This window comes from Oreochromis niloticus, linkage group LG14 (assembly GCF_001858045.2).
Source record: "Oreochromis niloticus isolate F11D_XX linkage group LG14, O_niloticus_UMD_NMBU, whole genome shotgun sequence".
Lineage (NCBI taxonomy): Eukaryota > Metazoa > Chordata > Actinopteri > Cichliformes > Cichlidae > Oreochromis > Oreochromis niloticus.
In genome coordinates this window covers 20,088,361-20,101,856 of record NC_031979.2, presented here as the reverse complement: position 1 = coordinate 20,101,856, position 13,496 = coordinate 20,088,361, and the positions used below count along the sequence as shown (strand labels likewise).

General features: G+C 39.1%; 1 long non-coding RNA gene across 2 annotated transcripts in view; it reads right to left on the bottom strand.

The window, feature by feature from the left end:
- Window positions 1–11,561, bottom strand: part of LOC109205001 (uncharacterized) — a 13,417-nt gene extending 1,856 nt beyond the window's left edge. The window contains exons 1-2 of one of the 2 annotated variants that reach the window (XR_002064451.2): window positions 10,670–11,561; window positions 3,404–3,513 (exon numbers count right to left, since the gene is read on the bottom strand). This is a non-coding gene — a long non-coding RNA (uncharacterized LOC109205001). The remainder of the gene's footprint in view (window positions 1–3,403; window positions 3,514–10,669) is intronic. The other variant, XR_003213899.1, reaches the window with a different exon arrangement.
- Between the last annotated feature and the right edge of the window lie 1,935 nt (window positions 11,562–13,496).

The following is a 13,496-nucleotide window of genomic DNA, read 5'->3' as shown; positions in this document are numbered from 1 at the left end:
GAGCACAAATTAGGTCAACGATGTCCTTCAGCTGCAACGTTAATTGCCACACATCATCTTGAGCAGGGCTCTAGAGTGCGACCAAATTTTTCAGTGGTGCAACTAAAAAAAATTCTTGTTCAGGTAACAAAAGTGCAGGTGGAAGAGGGAGGTGAGTAGCTTGAATAAAGCGATATCGATTCATTAAATCCTGAATTGACTTTTAAATATAACTGTGAAACGCCAGATTCTCAGATTAAAGCTCACAAAACTATTTCAACAACCACCAAACAGCAAATGAGAGCAGGTACACGGATTCCACACAAAGACGTAAACACAGAGCGGACCCGACTATGGGCTCAAAATGTGGTCATAAATATTTTGTACTTGTAAATCAGTTTTGTACTTGTAAATCAGGATTTGTATGTGTAAAAAGAATTTGTGCATGCGTAAAAAAGATTTGTATGTGTAAAAAAGATTTGTGTGTGTAAAAAAGATTTGTATGTGTAAAAAGAATTTGTGCGTGTGTAAAAAAGATTTGTATGTGTAAAAAGAATTTGTGTGTGGACTTAGCCAAAAAAAACCCTGCAAGTTACAAGTACGAATTTTGACCCTATTTTTCTTCCTGTCATCTGATTGGTCAATGTCATGTCAATCACAAATGTAACAATCCAATCAGAGAACAGATGGGTTTGGCTGTCGGAGGGGCACTTTTTTGAACTGCAGGTCCTTGAAGGGTAATACAGTTTGAAGCTGGAGGATCTCTATATAAATATCCGATAGCAGCTAGGTCCCCTTACTTTCAGCAGCTGTTGAAAGGATAAAGTTGTGGTATGTCAGTGGTTAGAAATACCATTATTACTTTAGGATTAGTTTAACACAAAGTCAGGGCTGACCCGGGACCATTGCTGTGAGTCACAGTGCGCAGCATAAAGGTCCTTTCACATCGGACGCAGGATGTGCTGCTAATGCTAACTGCTAACTAAAAGCAAAGGATCCAGAATTTGTTGCGCTGGCTGCTGAGCTCTGTGGGTTTTTGCAGCAGCTCTACCTGTACTAGATGCACCTGCTCCTTGTCGTTTCTATCTCTGACTTTATGTCCTCTACAACAGTTTCTGGTTTTTTTGCTAGTTCTTCAAATGTTCAATAAAAACATGTATGCTAATTCATAACGAAGAAAGCTTTGTAATGAAGACTGTCATTTCCAAAACACTGCCCCCCCCCGCGGTCCGCAGCGCTGTTGAAAAGGCTGTGGAAGTCCCTGTATAAAGCACGTAGACCTGTGACACAAAAATCACCAAACTTGGACGACCACAGACTGTTTTCCTTCGTGGTGATGAAGGAAAACGCTGGGTTGGCATGTAAAAGGGCATTTATTCCCTTCAAGGACCTGCAGTTCAAAAAAGTGCCCCTCCGACAGCCAAACCCATCTGTTCTCTGATTGGATTGTTACATTTGTGATTGACATGACATTGACCAATCAGATGACAGGAAGAAAAATAGGGTCAAAATTCGTACTTGTAACTTGCAGGGGGTTTTTTGGGCTAAGTCCACACACAAATCTTTTTTACACATACAAATCTTTTTTACGCACGCACAAATTCTTTTTACACATACAAATCTGTTTTACACACGCACAAATTCTTTTTACACATACAAATCTTTTTTACACACACACAAATCTTTTTTACACATACAAATCTTTTTTACGCACGCACAAATTCTTTTGACACATACAAATCCTGATTTACAAGTACAAAACTGATTTACAAGTACAAAATATTTATGACCACATTTTGAGCCCATACCCGACGCGTCAGAATCAACTTTCTCTTTCTTTCTCGGCTTTCTCACCCGATGGCCCGTACACGGACACACTGTCGGAGCTCACCGAGCCCACCGTCCGCTCTGTGTTTACGTCTTTTTGCGCTGATTCTGAGCTGCAGGTTTTGTCTCTCTCCAACCAAAATTCACCGAGCCAGCAGCAAAAGAAGCAGCAAACTACGCTTTACATTTGATAAATGTCGTCATGAATTCCCTCTGACTTTTGCTGTTTTGCTTCCACCACGATAAAAATCCCACTTCATGCACAGCTCTCTCTCTGTACTTCAAGAACAGTTTCCCATCTCAAATCTGTTTTCTGCATTATTCATTGGCTTATTACCCACCAGTCTACCGTTGTTTACAGCGCTGTCGGCCGCTGTCTTTTTCTTTTCTTTTTTTCACTTAAATGACCTCAGACAAGAAAGCCTAATTTTTGCTGTTCAATACTGAAGAAATTTAAACTTTTTAAAATTATACAAAATTACAGAATATTACAGAATATTTTTAAGGTTATCTGCTATATAAAAAGTCAGGTCAGAAAAATCTCCTTCATGTTTTTCTGTTTTATTCTCAGTTACTTTCACACAAAGGCATCTGCTGTGATGTTCACAATTCTGATAAAGTCTCACATGTATAAGTACTGAAAAATGATCAGAATTATAATATTTCTGACTGTCTGAGGCTAAATTGAATCAAATCAGGACTTTGAGAAACCGGAATCGAATGGATGATAGAAATCAGTGATGATACCCAGCCCGAGTGAGCAGCCTAGGCCCGACGGAAGTGGATGTAGCTGTGGGTAATAAGAAAAGATGAAAAGAACTACTGATAACTTTTTTGTTAAGGCCTCATCCGTCTGAAATTCATAGCCAGTGCTCTGACACGGTGCCATCAACCTCTGAACGCTGAAAAAGCACAGTGTATCCAGAAAACACATTATATGCTGCAATAAATGCACTGCCCAAGTGTCCCCTCTCCCCACTGCCTTTCAGCAGCATGCAACAGCAAACAGGTCGTCAGAGGAGGCCGAGATGATGATTGAGTTTAACATTTTCTACAATATTGACAAAGCACTTTAAGCACAAGATTGTTAGTTAATAATTTAGAAATGAATATTGTCTGTATGGACTACCCCCCCAAAGAAGGTGCACATGTAAAACTGCGGTGTTAAGCAATGCGGTTGAAAAATTTGAGTGCGTCCAACTTTTGTGCCGGTGCGCCTAAATTTTTAAAGTTAGGCGTACCGGTGCGCCCATGGCAAAAAGTTAGTCTAGAGCCCTGTTGAGAGTTCTCCACTCTGTCTCCAATTATGAGAGGTAAAAGTCTCAAGAAGTTCCAATTTTGGACAGCTTGTCCACCAAGTTTCAATGTTTTTGGACTGACCTCACAAGGTTTGGATGAAGCATCTGTTTCTTTGTATTTAAATTGCTTGATGCGCCTGTTCAGAATCGGATAAGTGAACCATTTATTTGTGTTGATGAAGTACTTGAGGTAAAGAGCAAGATCGTATGAGAGGACACCCTCAAAGATGTCATGACCGAGACACGGGGGCATGCCAGGTGTGCAAACATCAAAGCTTTGTAAAGAATTAAATACAGACCTGAACTTTATCCCCTGAACTTCTGACACGTCTTCTCTTTCCAGCTGTTCAGTGGCAGATCTATACGTTTCTGGGGTCCGCTGAGGTCCACACACTGCTAGATCAGCACCCTGAAATTCAGTTCGAGTTAACAGACAATATCTGCATAAGTACACTGATGAACTGAAATTTTCTGTAAAACCCCCAATACAATGAGAGCCCAGGTTGTCTCCAGCAATGCAGTAGAGCGCTCCTTTCACAACAGGTTTGTCTGCCATTGTTATCCTATGGGCAGAAATCTGTGCCATCAGAAACTGAATTTGAATAAGTTAAATTTGAATTTGAATTACTCGGATTGAATCTGAATTGTAACTTGAATGAAAGCTTTTGAAAACTGAATTTGAATTAGTTTAATTTGAAATTGAATTTATGGTTTGAAAATGAATTGATTTGCTTTGAAACTGCATTTTATCCTTTAAAAATTCAGCTCTCGAATAATTTCAGATTCACTTCTCACCATTCAGTTTCAGTTCTACAATTCAATTTCAGTTCCAAAATTCAGTTTTTTGGGACTTACATCCGGTTCCGGTTCAAGCGCAGATTAATAGAACTACAGACTGATAGCGTTACTGACGGGAATCTATAGCGTCTTGAGCTGAATTAAGACTTCAGAAGTCATTCGTCATGTCGAATGACCAGCGGATAAACTCTCAGGTTGGTAATAAATGTATTACATGTATAAGAACAAGCGTCATGTTAACAAATGATAGCCGTACAGTAACTTTTATGCTTATTGTAGCTGCTAGCTAAAAACGCTAATTTAGCGTAGTTTGCCCTGATTTCAGCTTTGACAAACAAATATGATCGACTGTTTCTAGTAGAATTCCAAAGTTGTCATCTTGTACCCTGTCAGAGCCCTGTATGCTTGCAGAGACCCCTACAGTAGGGAAACATGCAAAACGCTGTCCAAACCTTTGTATTTTAGCTTTATTTATGTCTTACACAGCATCCCAACTCTTTAGCGAACTTAATAACTTTAGCTAAAGTGAATAGTTAGTCTTATTCATTAGTGCAGCGTTACTGGATCACCTCTGTTTGAAGTGATATAATATGATATACAACTATCACTGTGTTTAACTATCATAATAATTCTTAGGGTACTGAGTGCATGCTTAATTAGATTTTTTTTTTTTTTAAACATACTGCTCCATTGCTATGTTTGACAGGCTGAAGTTGTCGGGTCACCTCCTAAATCGACCATCTTTTACAGGTGTTTTGTGCCAGAAATGGAGTGTCCACTGAAGACTGAAGATACTGAATCTCTACGCCGTGCCATTGATCCCTCCTGTGCCTTCATCTAGACAAGAGACATTAACTTAACCACTCTCACATGCTCTGTACCTACATCACCTTCCCTGACAGTCGTAGCTTGGCTCATCTGAGGGTGAAATTATAAGAATGTGTTATTTTGCAAAGTGCTCTCTAGGGTTCCTAAATAAAATATGGCATTGAGGTCATTTCTTTTGAATTAATCCCTTCTTCTGAAATATAAGAACCTCTCCTGGTTTAAATGGCACTTTCTGTTCCTTACTTCCTGTTCCACTCCCAACCCCAAATAGATGCTGACAAGCTGACACAGTAACATGGAAGAGGGAAAGAAGCTGGAAAGGACTACTACAAATAAACCCAATGCCTAACAATGAAAATTGTAAAATAAGAAAAATAATAATAAAGATAAAAGATGAAGTAACAAGTTTTTTGTTTATTCCAAATGATCATCCAGATGTCTGTGACATGTGATGACAAACACCATAATGGAAGGCCTTAGTCATCACATGCTTAAACTCATCATATATTTTTGCATATGCTGAACAGGCAGTCAGACATGCTGTAACTGTGGGGTAGAAAACTGCATGAACACCATACGGCAGGGGTCTCAAACTCCAGTCCTCGAGGGCATGGAAAAGTTGCATGACACCGGCCTTCGAGGAATGGAGTTTGAGACCCCTGTCATATGGAATATGACAGGTTTTGGTTGAACTTCATGAAGACTCTGAAGTTTCTCTTCTCTTCTGGCAGGACAGGAATGTCGCCTTGTCCTGTGAGCCACCGTAAGGATGTACTTAGAGTAGAACTGGAGTGTCACCGGCCTCAGGCTCTTCACCTTTTCAAAGACAAAGCAGTCATTTAGATAAAATATTAGATATTGTTTACCTGTAAATGCACAAAGAGAATTTAGAAATGTAATTATTGTCAAGAGTGAACAAGCACTGATAGTGTAATCTACAGCTGTGGCCAAACGTTTAGAGAATGAGAAGTGTTGTTTATTTACAAAGTTTGCTGTTTCAGTGATAGTTGTATATCATATTATATCACTTCAAACAGAGGTGATCCAGTAACGCTGCACTAATGAATAAGACTAACTATTCACTTTAGCTAAAGTTATTAAGTTCGCTAAAGAGTTGGGATGCTGTGTAAGACATAAATAAAGCTAAAATACAAAGGTTTGGACAGCGTTTTGCATGTTTCCCTACTGTAGGGGTCTCTGCAAGCATACAGGGCTCTGACAGGGTACAAGATGACAACTTTGGAATTCTACTAGAAACAGTCGATCATATTTGTTTGTCAAAGCTGAAATCAGGGCAAACTACGCTAAATTAGCGTTTTTAGCTAGCAGCTACAATAAGCATAAAAGTTACTGTACGGCTATCATTTGTTAACATGACGCTTGTTCTTATACATGTAATACATTTATTACCAACCTGAGAGTTTATCCGCTGGTCATTCGACATGACGAATGACTTCTGAAGTCTTAATTCAGCTCAAGACGCTATAGATTCCCGTCAGTAACGCTATCAGTCTGTAGTTCTATTAATCTGCGCTTGAACCGGAACCGGATGTAAGTCCCAAAAAACTGAATTTTGGAACTGAAATTGAATTGTAGAACTGAAACTGAATGGTGAGAAGTGAATCTGAAATTATTCGAGAGCTGAATTTTTAAAGGATAAAATGCAGTTTCAAAGCAAATCAATTCATTTTCAAACCATAAATTCAATTTCAAACTAAACTAATTCAAATTCAGTTTTCAAAAGCTTTCATTCAAGTTACAATTCAGATTCAATCCGAGTAATTCAAATTCAAATTTAACTTATTCAAATTCAGTTTCTGATGGCACAGATTTCTGCCCATAGTTATCCCATTCTCCTCTAGTACCTTCAAATCAGTCAGGAGTTCTGAAAAAACATTTTCATGGCCAAATTCCTTGAAATCCTTCTCCCTACACAGTAACGGTGTGTTCACACTGAAGGCGATAGAGGCGGCCAGAGCATCAGGTTTACATGTAAAATCAATGGAAAAGCGCGATGACATGCGATTGCGGGTCCCACGAAAATTCGGAAGCAGATTTGCGTTGCCAAAACGCATGAAACGCGCGTCAGTGTACCGCGTCTGGCACGTTTGACTCGCGAAAAAAAACCACGCGCGTCAGTTTTTGTATTGCATTTTGTGCATACGCGTGTTTCGCCTCTACCGCTCGAGTTGGAAAAATCTGTACTCCAGCGTCAAATCGCGCCGAGACAACCAATCAGGAGCCTGGTGACGTGGCTCTGACCTAGGTCAAAGGGGCAGATCCAGCCAAAGCCCTTCATTCTTCAATGGAGGGAAGGCTAATCAACGCTGTAGCAAACCACCCGGAGCTGTACGACACCAGCTGCTTTGTGTACCGAGACAGGAATATAAAGGACCGAGCTTGGAGGAAGATATGTAAAAAGATCGGACAACCTGGTAAGTTCATTCATTTCTCCTTTGAAATTTTTCACTGACCCAGGGAAGCCGCACAAAAGCTAGCAAGCCACCACTATTTTCCCACTGATGTACAAATACCGTTCTGCTTTTATGCATGTTGTCATATAGGAATATATTTTGTTTATTAATAAACAGCACACAGTGGTCCCGCTCATCCGTCACTGCCTCGCTTTTTCGCTGATTTTTTTTTTTTTTTTTTGCACAGTACAGCATTGCATTCTGCAGCCTGATTGACAAATCTCCTCCGTGCTGTCTCCTGCGCTTGTCAAACTTATGTTTTCTTTTGATAACCATCACGTCCAATAGATAAAACAGCACAAAAACACCCATAACTATGACCCTCATTCGGAAATAGACACCTGCACCGCGAGGGAAAAAGGCGCACAAAAGTGGCAGGCAGATGAAGACAAAACACGGCATAATAATACTTTTAGGTTTTGCAATCTACAAAGGTTTGCACTTTGAGAATCAACTTGTGAGAACTGTGACTAATGTTCATGTGTGTGGGGGAAAAAGTGTAAAGTGCGTGGCGAGGGGCTAGTTATTCTGACAACCCCTGCTGCAATAAATGAGGGACCACTGTATATACTTTCTCTGTGACTATTGTTTAAAACCTGTTAACATTTAATATTGTCTTGATAGAACCAGCTGATTCTGCAGCAGAGCATCCCCTGTTGCTTCTCCTTGCTCCCCAGTCCCTGAGCTCCTGCTGCTGCGCCTACAGGTATGCAATTGTAGCACCATATGTACAGCAGCACTGATAGCTTTTTACTCGGTGGGATTCCCTTGTGATCACCTTTACTAAATATCTACAACCAATCTGATTATATCCTGTTTTTTTTTTTCTTTTCAATGTTGAAATTAAAATCTAGTAGCAGCCTTCTCATTTCTTTGTGTTTTGTGCTGTTTTACAGGCCCAGAGAGGAGGACAGCTCCGAGGCAAATGAGGGACTGGTCCCAGGACGGTCCATCGGTGGTGGAGCTGGCCATCCTGGTGTCCAGAGGCCACGCCAGTCTCCAATGAAGCATTTCCTCCTCAGCCTTGTTCCTGCTCTGGAGAGCAGCTGGGTCCTTTTTATTCCTGTCTCTCTGTAAATACTTATATTTTATATTTATGTTTAATGTTTTTCTGTTTGAGAATTTTAATATTATTTCAAATAAATTTTTATAATGACTAATGTCTCAGTTCTACTACACAGCAAATGTTGGCACACAACTTGACACATGTAGAATTTATTTCATATTATACTAATGACAAAATATACTAATACAGTGGGATGCAAAAGTTTGGGCAACCTTGTTAACAGCCATTATTTTCCTGTATAAATTGTTGGTTGTTACAATAAAAAACGTTAGTTAAATATATCATACAGGAGACACACACAGTGATATTTGAGAAGTGAAAAGAAGTTTACTGGATTTACAAAAAGTGTGCAATAATTGTTTAAACAAAATCAAGCAGGTGCATAAATTTGGGCACCACAAAAACAGAAATGGAATAATATTTAGTGTATATCAATGTGTGTGTCTCCTATATGATATATGGGGTGCCTTTGTCTGGACGTGCTTCCCATCCAGAGCTCCACAGCAGAGAGGGAAGTTCCAGCGCTCCTGGAATCCCTCTGTGATGGACCGCCAGTCTCCAGGTGAAGGCACAGCCATGAAGTCGTCCACTAGACAGTCCCAGATGGCCGTCGCTACCTGGGGGGTGATCTGGCACACCGTGGACACACCGACTCTAAAACTGAACACGATGGTCCTGAAGGAGTCCCCGGTGGCAAGGAACCTGGACAAAATTGTTCAAAATTAGTATTATGTGTACTGCAGTTACAAAATACATTATTCAAATTCCAAAATACTTTTGTGATGTCAGATTTAAATTACAAAACATAAATCTTACATAAAACATTATGTAATTATAAGGATAATTACATAACATGTATTAGATATAATATAAAACAGTCAGTTGTGTTTTGTTTTAACTTTACCATATCATAATTTGATTAGTAGCAACTTTTACCACTACAGTGTGCCAATCACTCATAATTCCTAGACATGTCAATCAGGTAGGAATGAAGTAAGACATTAATAGAAATAGTTGTATGTTGACATGTAGCCCTTTCCTTGCTTAAATCATTGTTAAAATTTTTGATAAATTAACCTGTGATAAGACATAGCTTATCAAGATAGAACCATATAACTAAAGATGAACCAAACTGTTCACAATTTTATCTAGCTCTCAGTTTTAAGAAAGGCTGGTGACCCCTGTTATAGAGTCTGACAGCTGCAGGGATTATATACAAATATTTAACTATACCAGAATTAAACCAGGTCTAAATAAAAAAAAAAAAAGGAGTATCACTACAAAGATTACCAACAGTGGTCCTCATACCACAGTTTGATATCAGCAAACACCAAGAGCATACATTGATATGACACCACAGCCATGCTATCATTGCAAACACTGATAACAGCATAAATCGAATTAAATCGGGACTTGATGAGACCTTTCGAGTATCACTAGAAATATTATGAACAGTCCTCTCCATACCACAGTTTGCTATCAGTAAACACCGACGGCATTTACTGTTAGCATACCACATCCATGTTAGCAGTGTATAAACGATAGTTTAGCATATATTAGCACAGGTATCAATAAAGGACTACCGTATTAAACACTTTTACTAACCCTCAGGCTGATGGACAGGCGCTCTGCAGGTGGGATTGAGCGCCTGTAGTTGGTGTCTAGGTGGGCGATGCTTGGACCGCCGCGGGACAGCAGGTCCTCAAACTGGGCGAGTGAAAGACGGTGGTATCACTGAAATCGGCGGTCATCCAGGCGCAACTCCTGGAGCAAGTGGTGAAACTCACCAAACTGCTCACGGCTCTGGAGGACCTGATGGACCCAGGTACGGCGAGTACGTCTTTTACGCCGCTGCTCTGCTCTCCACAGTAAATATAGAAGGGAGACTCTCTCTTCAAGCGCTAGCTCGACAGCTGCCATCTTGCAAAGATACCGTCTGGCACAACTTCCTCCCACATTCATTCCACATTTCCGGTTCACGCGCGTCAAAATATGCAATTTTGAGACGCGATTGATTTGTGTTGGACACGCGTCGAGGTGCGAATGTGCACACGTCAAATTAGGGGCGTCTGGAACGTTTTCGCTCGCGTCTATCGCGTTCGGTGTGAACACACCGTTAAAGCTTCAGCCGGATGTCAAACAAGGCGGGAAAATCCAAGCCGCATTTAGACAAAGCCTTCAAATATAGCTATACTAATTAGACTGTTTCCATTAATATACCCGTCTCCAAAACACGTCTCAAAACGCGCACTGCTGGTTTTGCAAGGCTCTTTTCAGCCTAATGTAGCTAACGCTAATGCTAAAAATGAGCTAAAGCTAACGTAAATTTATCATTTGCGCCTTCACTGCCTGCAACACAATGCTGTCGATAAATAAACCAAGTTGGATTATTTTCTTACCGTAGTAACTGAAGACGAGCTGTGGCAGACGTTAAATTAAAAAAATGAGAAACAAGTCCACGAAAATGAAGATAGCGTGCTGCCGTACTCCAAAGCAAAACTTGTGGTGAGCTGTACAGACGTTGTCTGTGGTGGAGCCTGATGCAGTGCGCTGATTGGCCCGTTTGAAATCAGGCGCCTTGATGTGAAACGGTGTTCTAAACTTCAGGGGAAAACGCCTAGTTTTGGGAGGAGGTGCTTTTAAAATCTTTTAACACTTTTGGGATTATATGAATTCACTCAATAATATAGTATGTCTATCATTAGCTGTAGGTCTTGTTGTTGTTGGCTTTTGTTGGCTTTTACATTTTAAGCTCATGGTTTATTGAGTTCAACAGAATGTAGATTTAACAGCTACATCCCATATTCTTTACAAAAACTACATCCAAAAATTGCCCTAATACATTTCTAGTATAAAGATCTTGGGACATATGTACCTGTTATATTACAATTTGAGGAAGAATATGCTGTATTAAATGTGCTATGAATCAAGAATGGATTTAATGTAAAGTGCTTTGGGCTTCTTGAAAACCGCTATCTAATCCATTATTATTATGTGAAATTAATGCAAAAATCATGAAGTCATATTACAGCATGGATCCATTACCAAAACAACAATGCTTACATTCACCAATTAAAACCTGTATTTTTTTCAATAAACAAATGTAAAAAAAAAATTGTGTTTGCCTGTTCTAAACTTTATTGGAATCTTCCGTTAAAAAAACTATGCAAGAGTGATTTACAGTAGGTTTATGTATTTTTTTCAGAGAAAAAATGTACATATTACGGTTTTTCCACATTACTTTATTTACAGCAATTTCACATCAAATCAACAGTTTTAAACTGTTTTATAGTTGACAGGTTTTTCCTGTCGTATTTTTACTGTCTTTCACTGTTAAATATACGGATCTTTTTTACAGTGTAACGACGGAAGGATCACCCATCTGTTTTTAATCATTTAAAGAAGCCTTTAAAAATCAGATGTTGTGCGCATTAGAGCATCTAAGAGGAAAATTTAACCACAGCCGTGCTACTGAGACCATCATCATCTTTTCAAACTGGTCTTTTATTGAAACTGAAGCGACACAGTGATGTTGGCACATGTTACAGGCTGTAAAATACGAATTTCCTGTTCAGTATTCAGTGCGCATTCACTGGCCAGTCTCGTTTCTGACTACAGTAAAAAGAGAATGTCCAAACTACACGTTTTCTGTTGGATATTTATGAAAACATTGCTCTTTTTTTGCACATTTAATCACATTTGCAGAAAATATTTATTCCACTAACTCTTCTAGTGATGTATGCAATCAGATGGAGAAGTGGGAACAATGGTTTCCTTTAAAAATCATGAGTTCAGTAATTTAAGGGTTCAAAGTGATTTTCAGAAATCTCCACACTAATAGAATTTTTTCAGTTCTGTCTATATTCTGACAGGTTTTAATAATAACTTGGCTTATAGGCCGTTATAATCCTAAAAACATGGAAATAATTTTAATAATCATCATCATTTTGAAGCTTTTCTTGAGATTTTTGTGCCGGAAGGCGTAGGTAAGGGAAGTTTGTCTCCTGTAAACACTAAAATGTAGTTTCAAGGTAAGTAATTAATTGGGATTAGGGACGTTCTAGTCATTTTTAAACGGAGTGGCACTGGGACAACCAAAGGAAATAAGAATACTTAAAGATAAATAAAATGGATTAAAAGGATTATAGACGCTGGGGCGTCTATAGCGACGCCCTAGCGATTAAGGGAATATACTTAAGTAAGTGTAAAATACCTAAAGTAACTGTACTCCATATGTTACATGATGTTATTGGTAATAATTACAATTAAATGATTCATTTGTTGATGATTTTGATTACTTAAGTATCACTCAGTAGCTTGATCTGTAATAATGCAGTTTAATTACTTAACATTCTGCTGATAAAGCTTTAAATTGAACAGTAAGTAACTCGGCTCATAACCTTAGCACGTTGGAGGAGTGTGCTCACGTGATAGAGCGGCTGTGTGTATTTGTAGCCTCGCTAGCAATCAGGCATTTCATCTCCGAGGAAGTTATCCCAGAGAGAAGTAAAGCAAGTGTGTAAGTTCATCTCTGAATGTTTGTAAAGCATTCCACGTTAAGCTTAACAACCAATATATGGAGCGACTGCTTCTTCTCTCTCCCTCCCTCTCCTGCTGCTACTTCAATCGTGAAACTGCTTAATGATCAGCTGATCGGCTTTTCTGTCGTGAGTCCATCTCTCTTCTTTGTTTTTGGCCCACTTTGCACCAGAAAGAGGAAACCAGCGGCTGAACAACAGCAGCACGTTTAACCTTGATAAGCTGTTGTTAGAATTTATTTAATATTACTTTCTAGACCAGGATCCTTTTCTGCATAGCTGACGGCTGGTAACTGTGCAGGGGCGGATCTGGCAAAGTTTAGCCAGGGGGGCCGATAGGGCATGAACAGGGAAAAGGGGGCACAAAGACATACTTTTCTTTCTTATTCTCATTTAAAATGTCTAGCTTTTAATAAATAATTATCTGAATCTTACACCCAAAGTTTTAATCCGATGTAAAATGTATAGAAGTCCATTACTGTATATAGTAACTGTTAAGTCTAATATACCCTAGTAAGCTATAGTACTTTTTCCTTTGGGAAGATACCATCTGTGCAGTCTGCAATTCTATTGAAGAAAGATGTTGAATCTATTTAATTATTCTTGAAAAATAATTTATTTCTGTGCATTTTTTTTTTCACCCTGCATCAACTTAAAGTTGATTACATCAATTAAGCATCATCAGGTG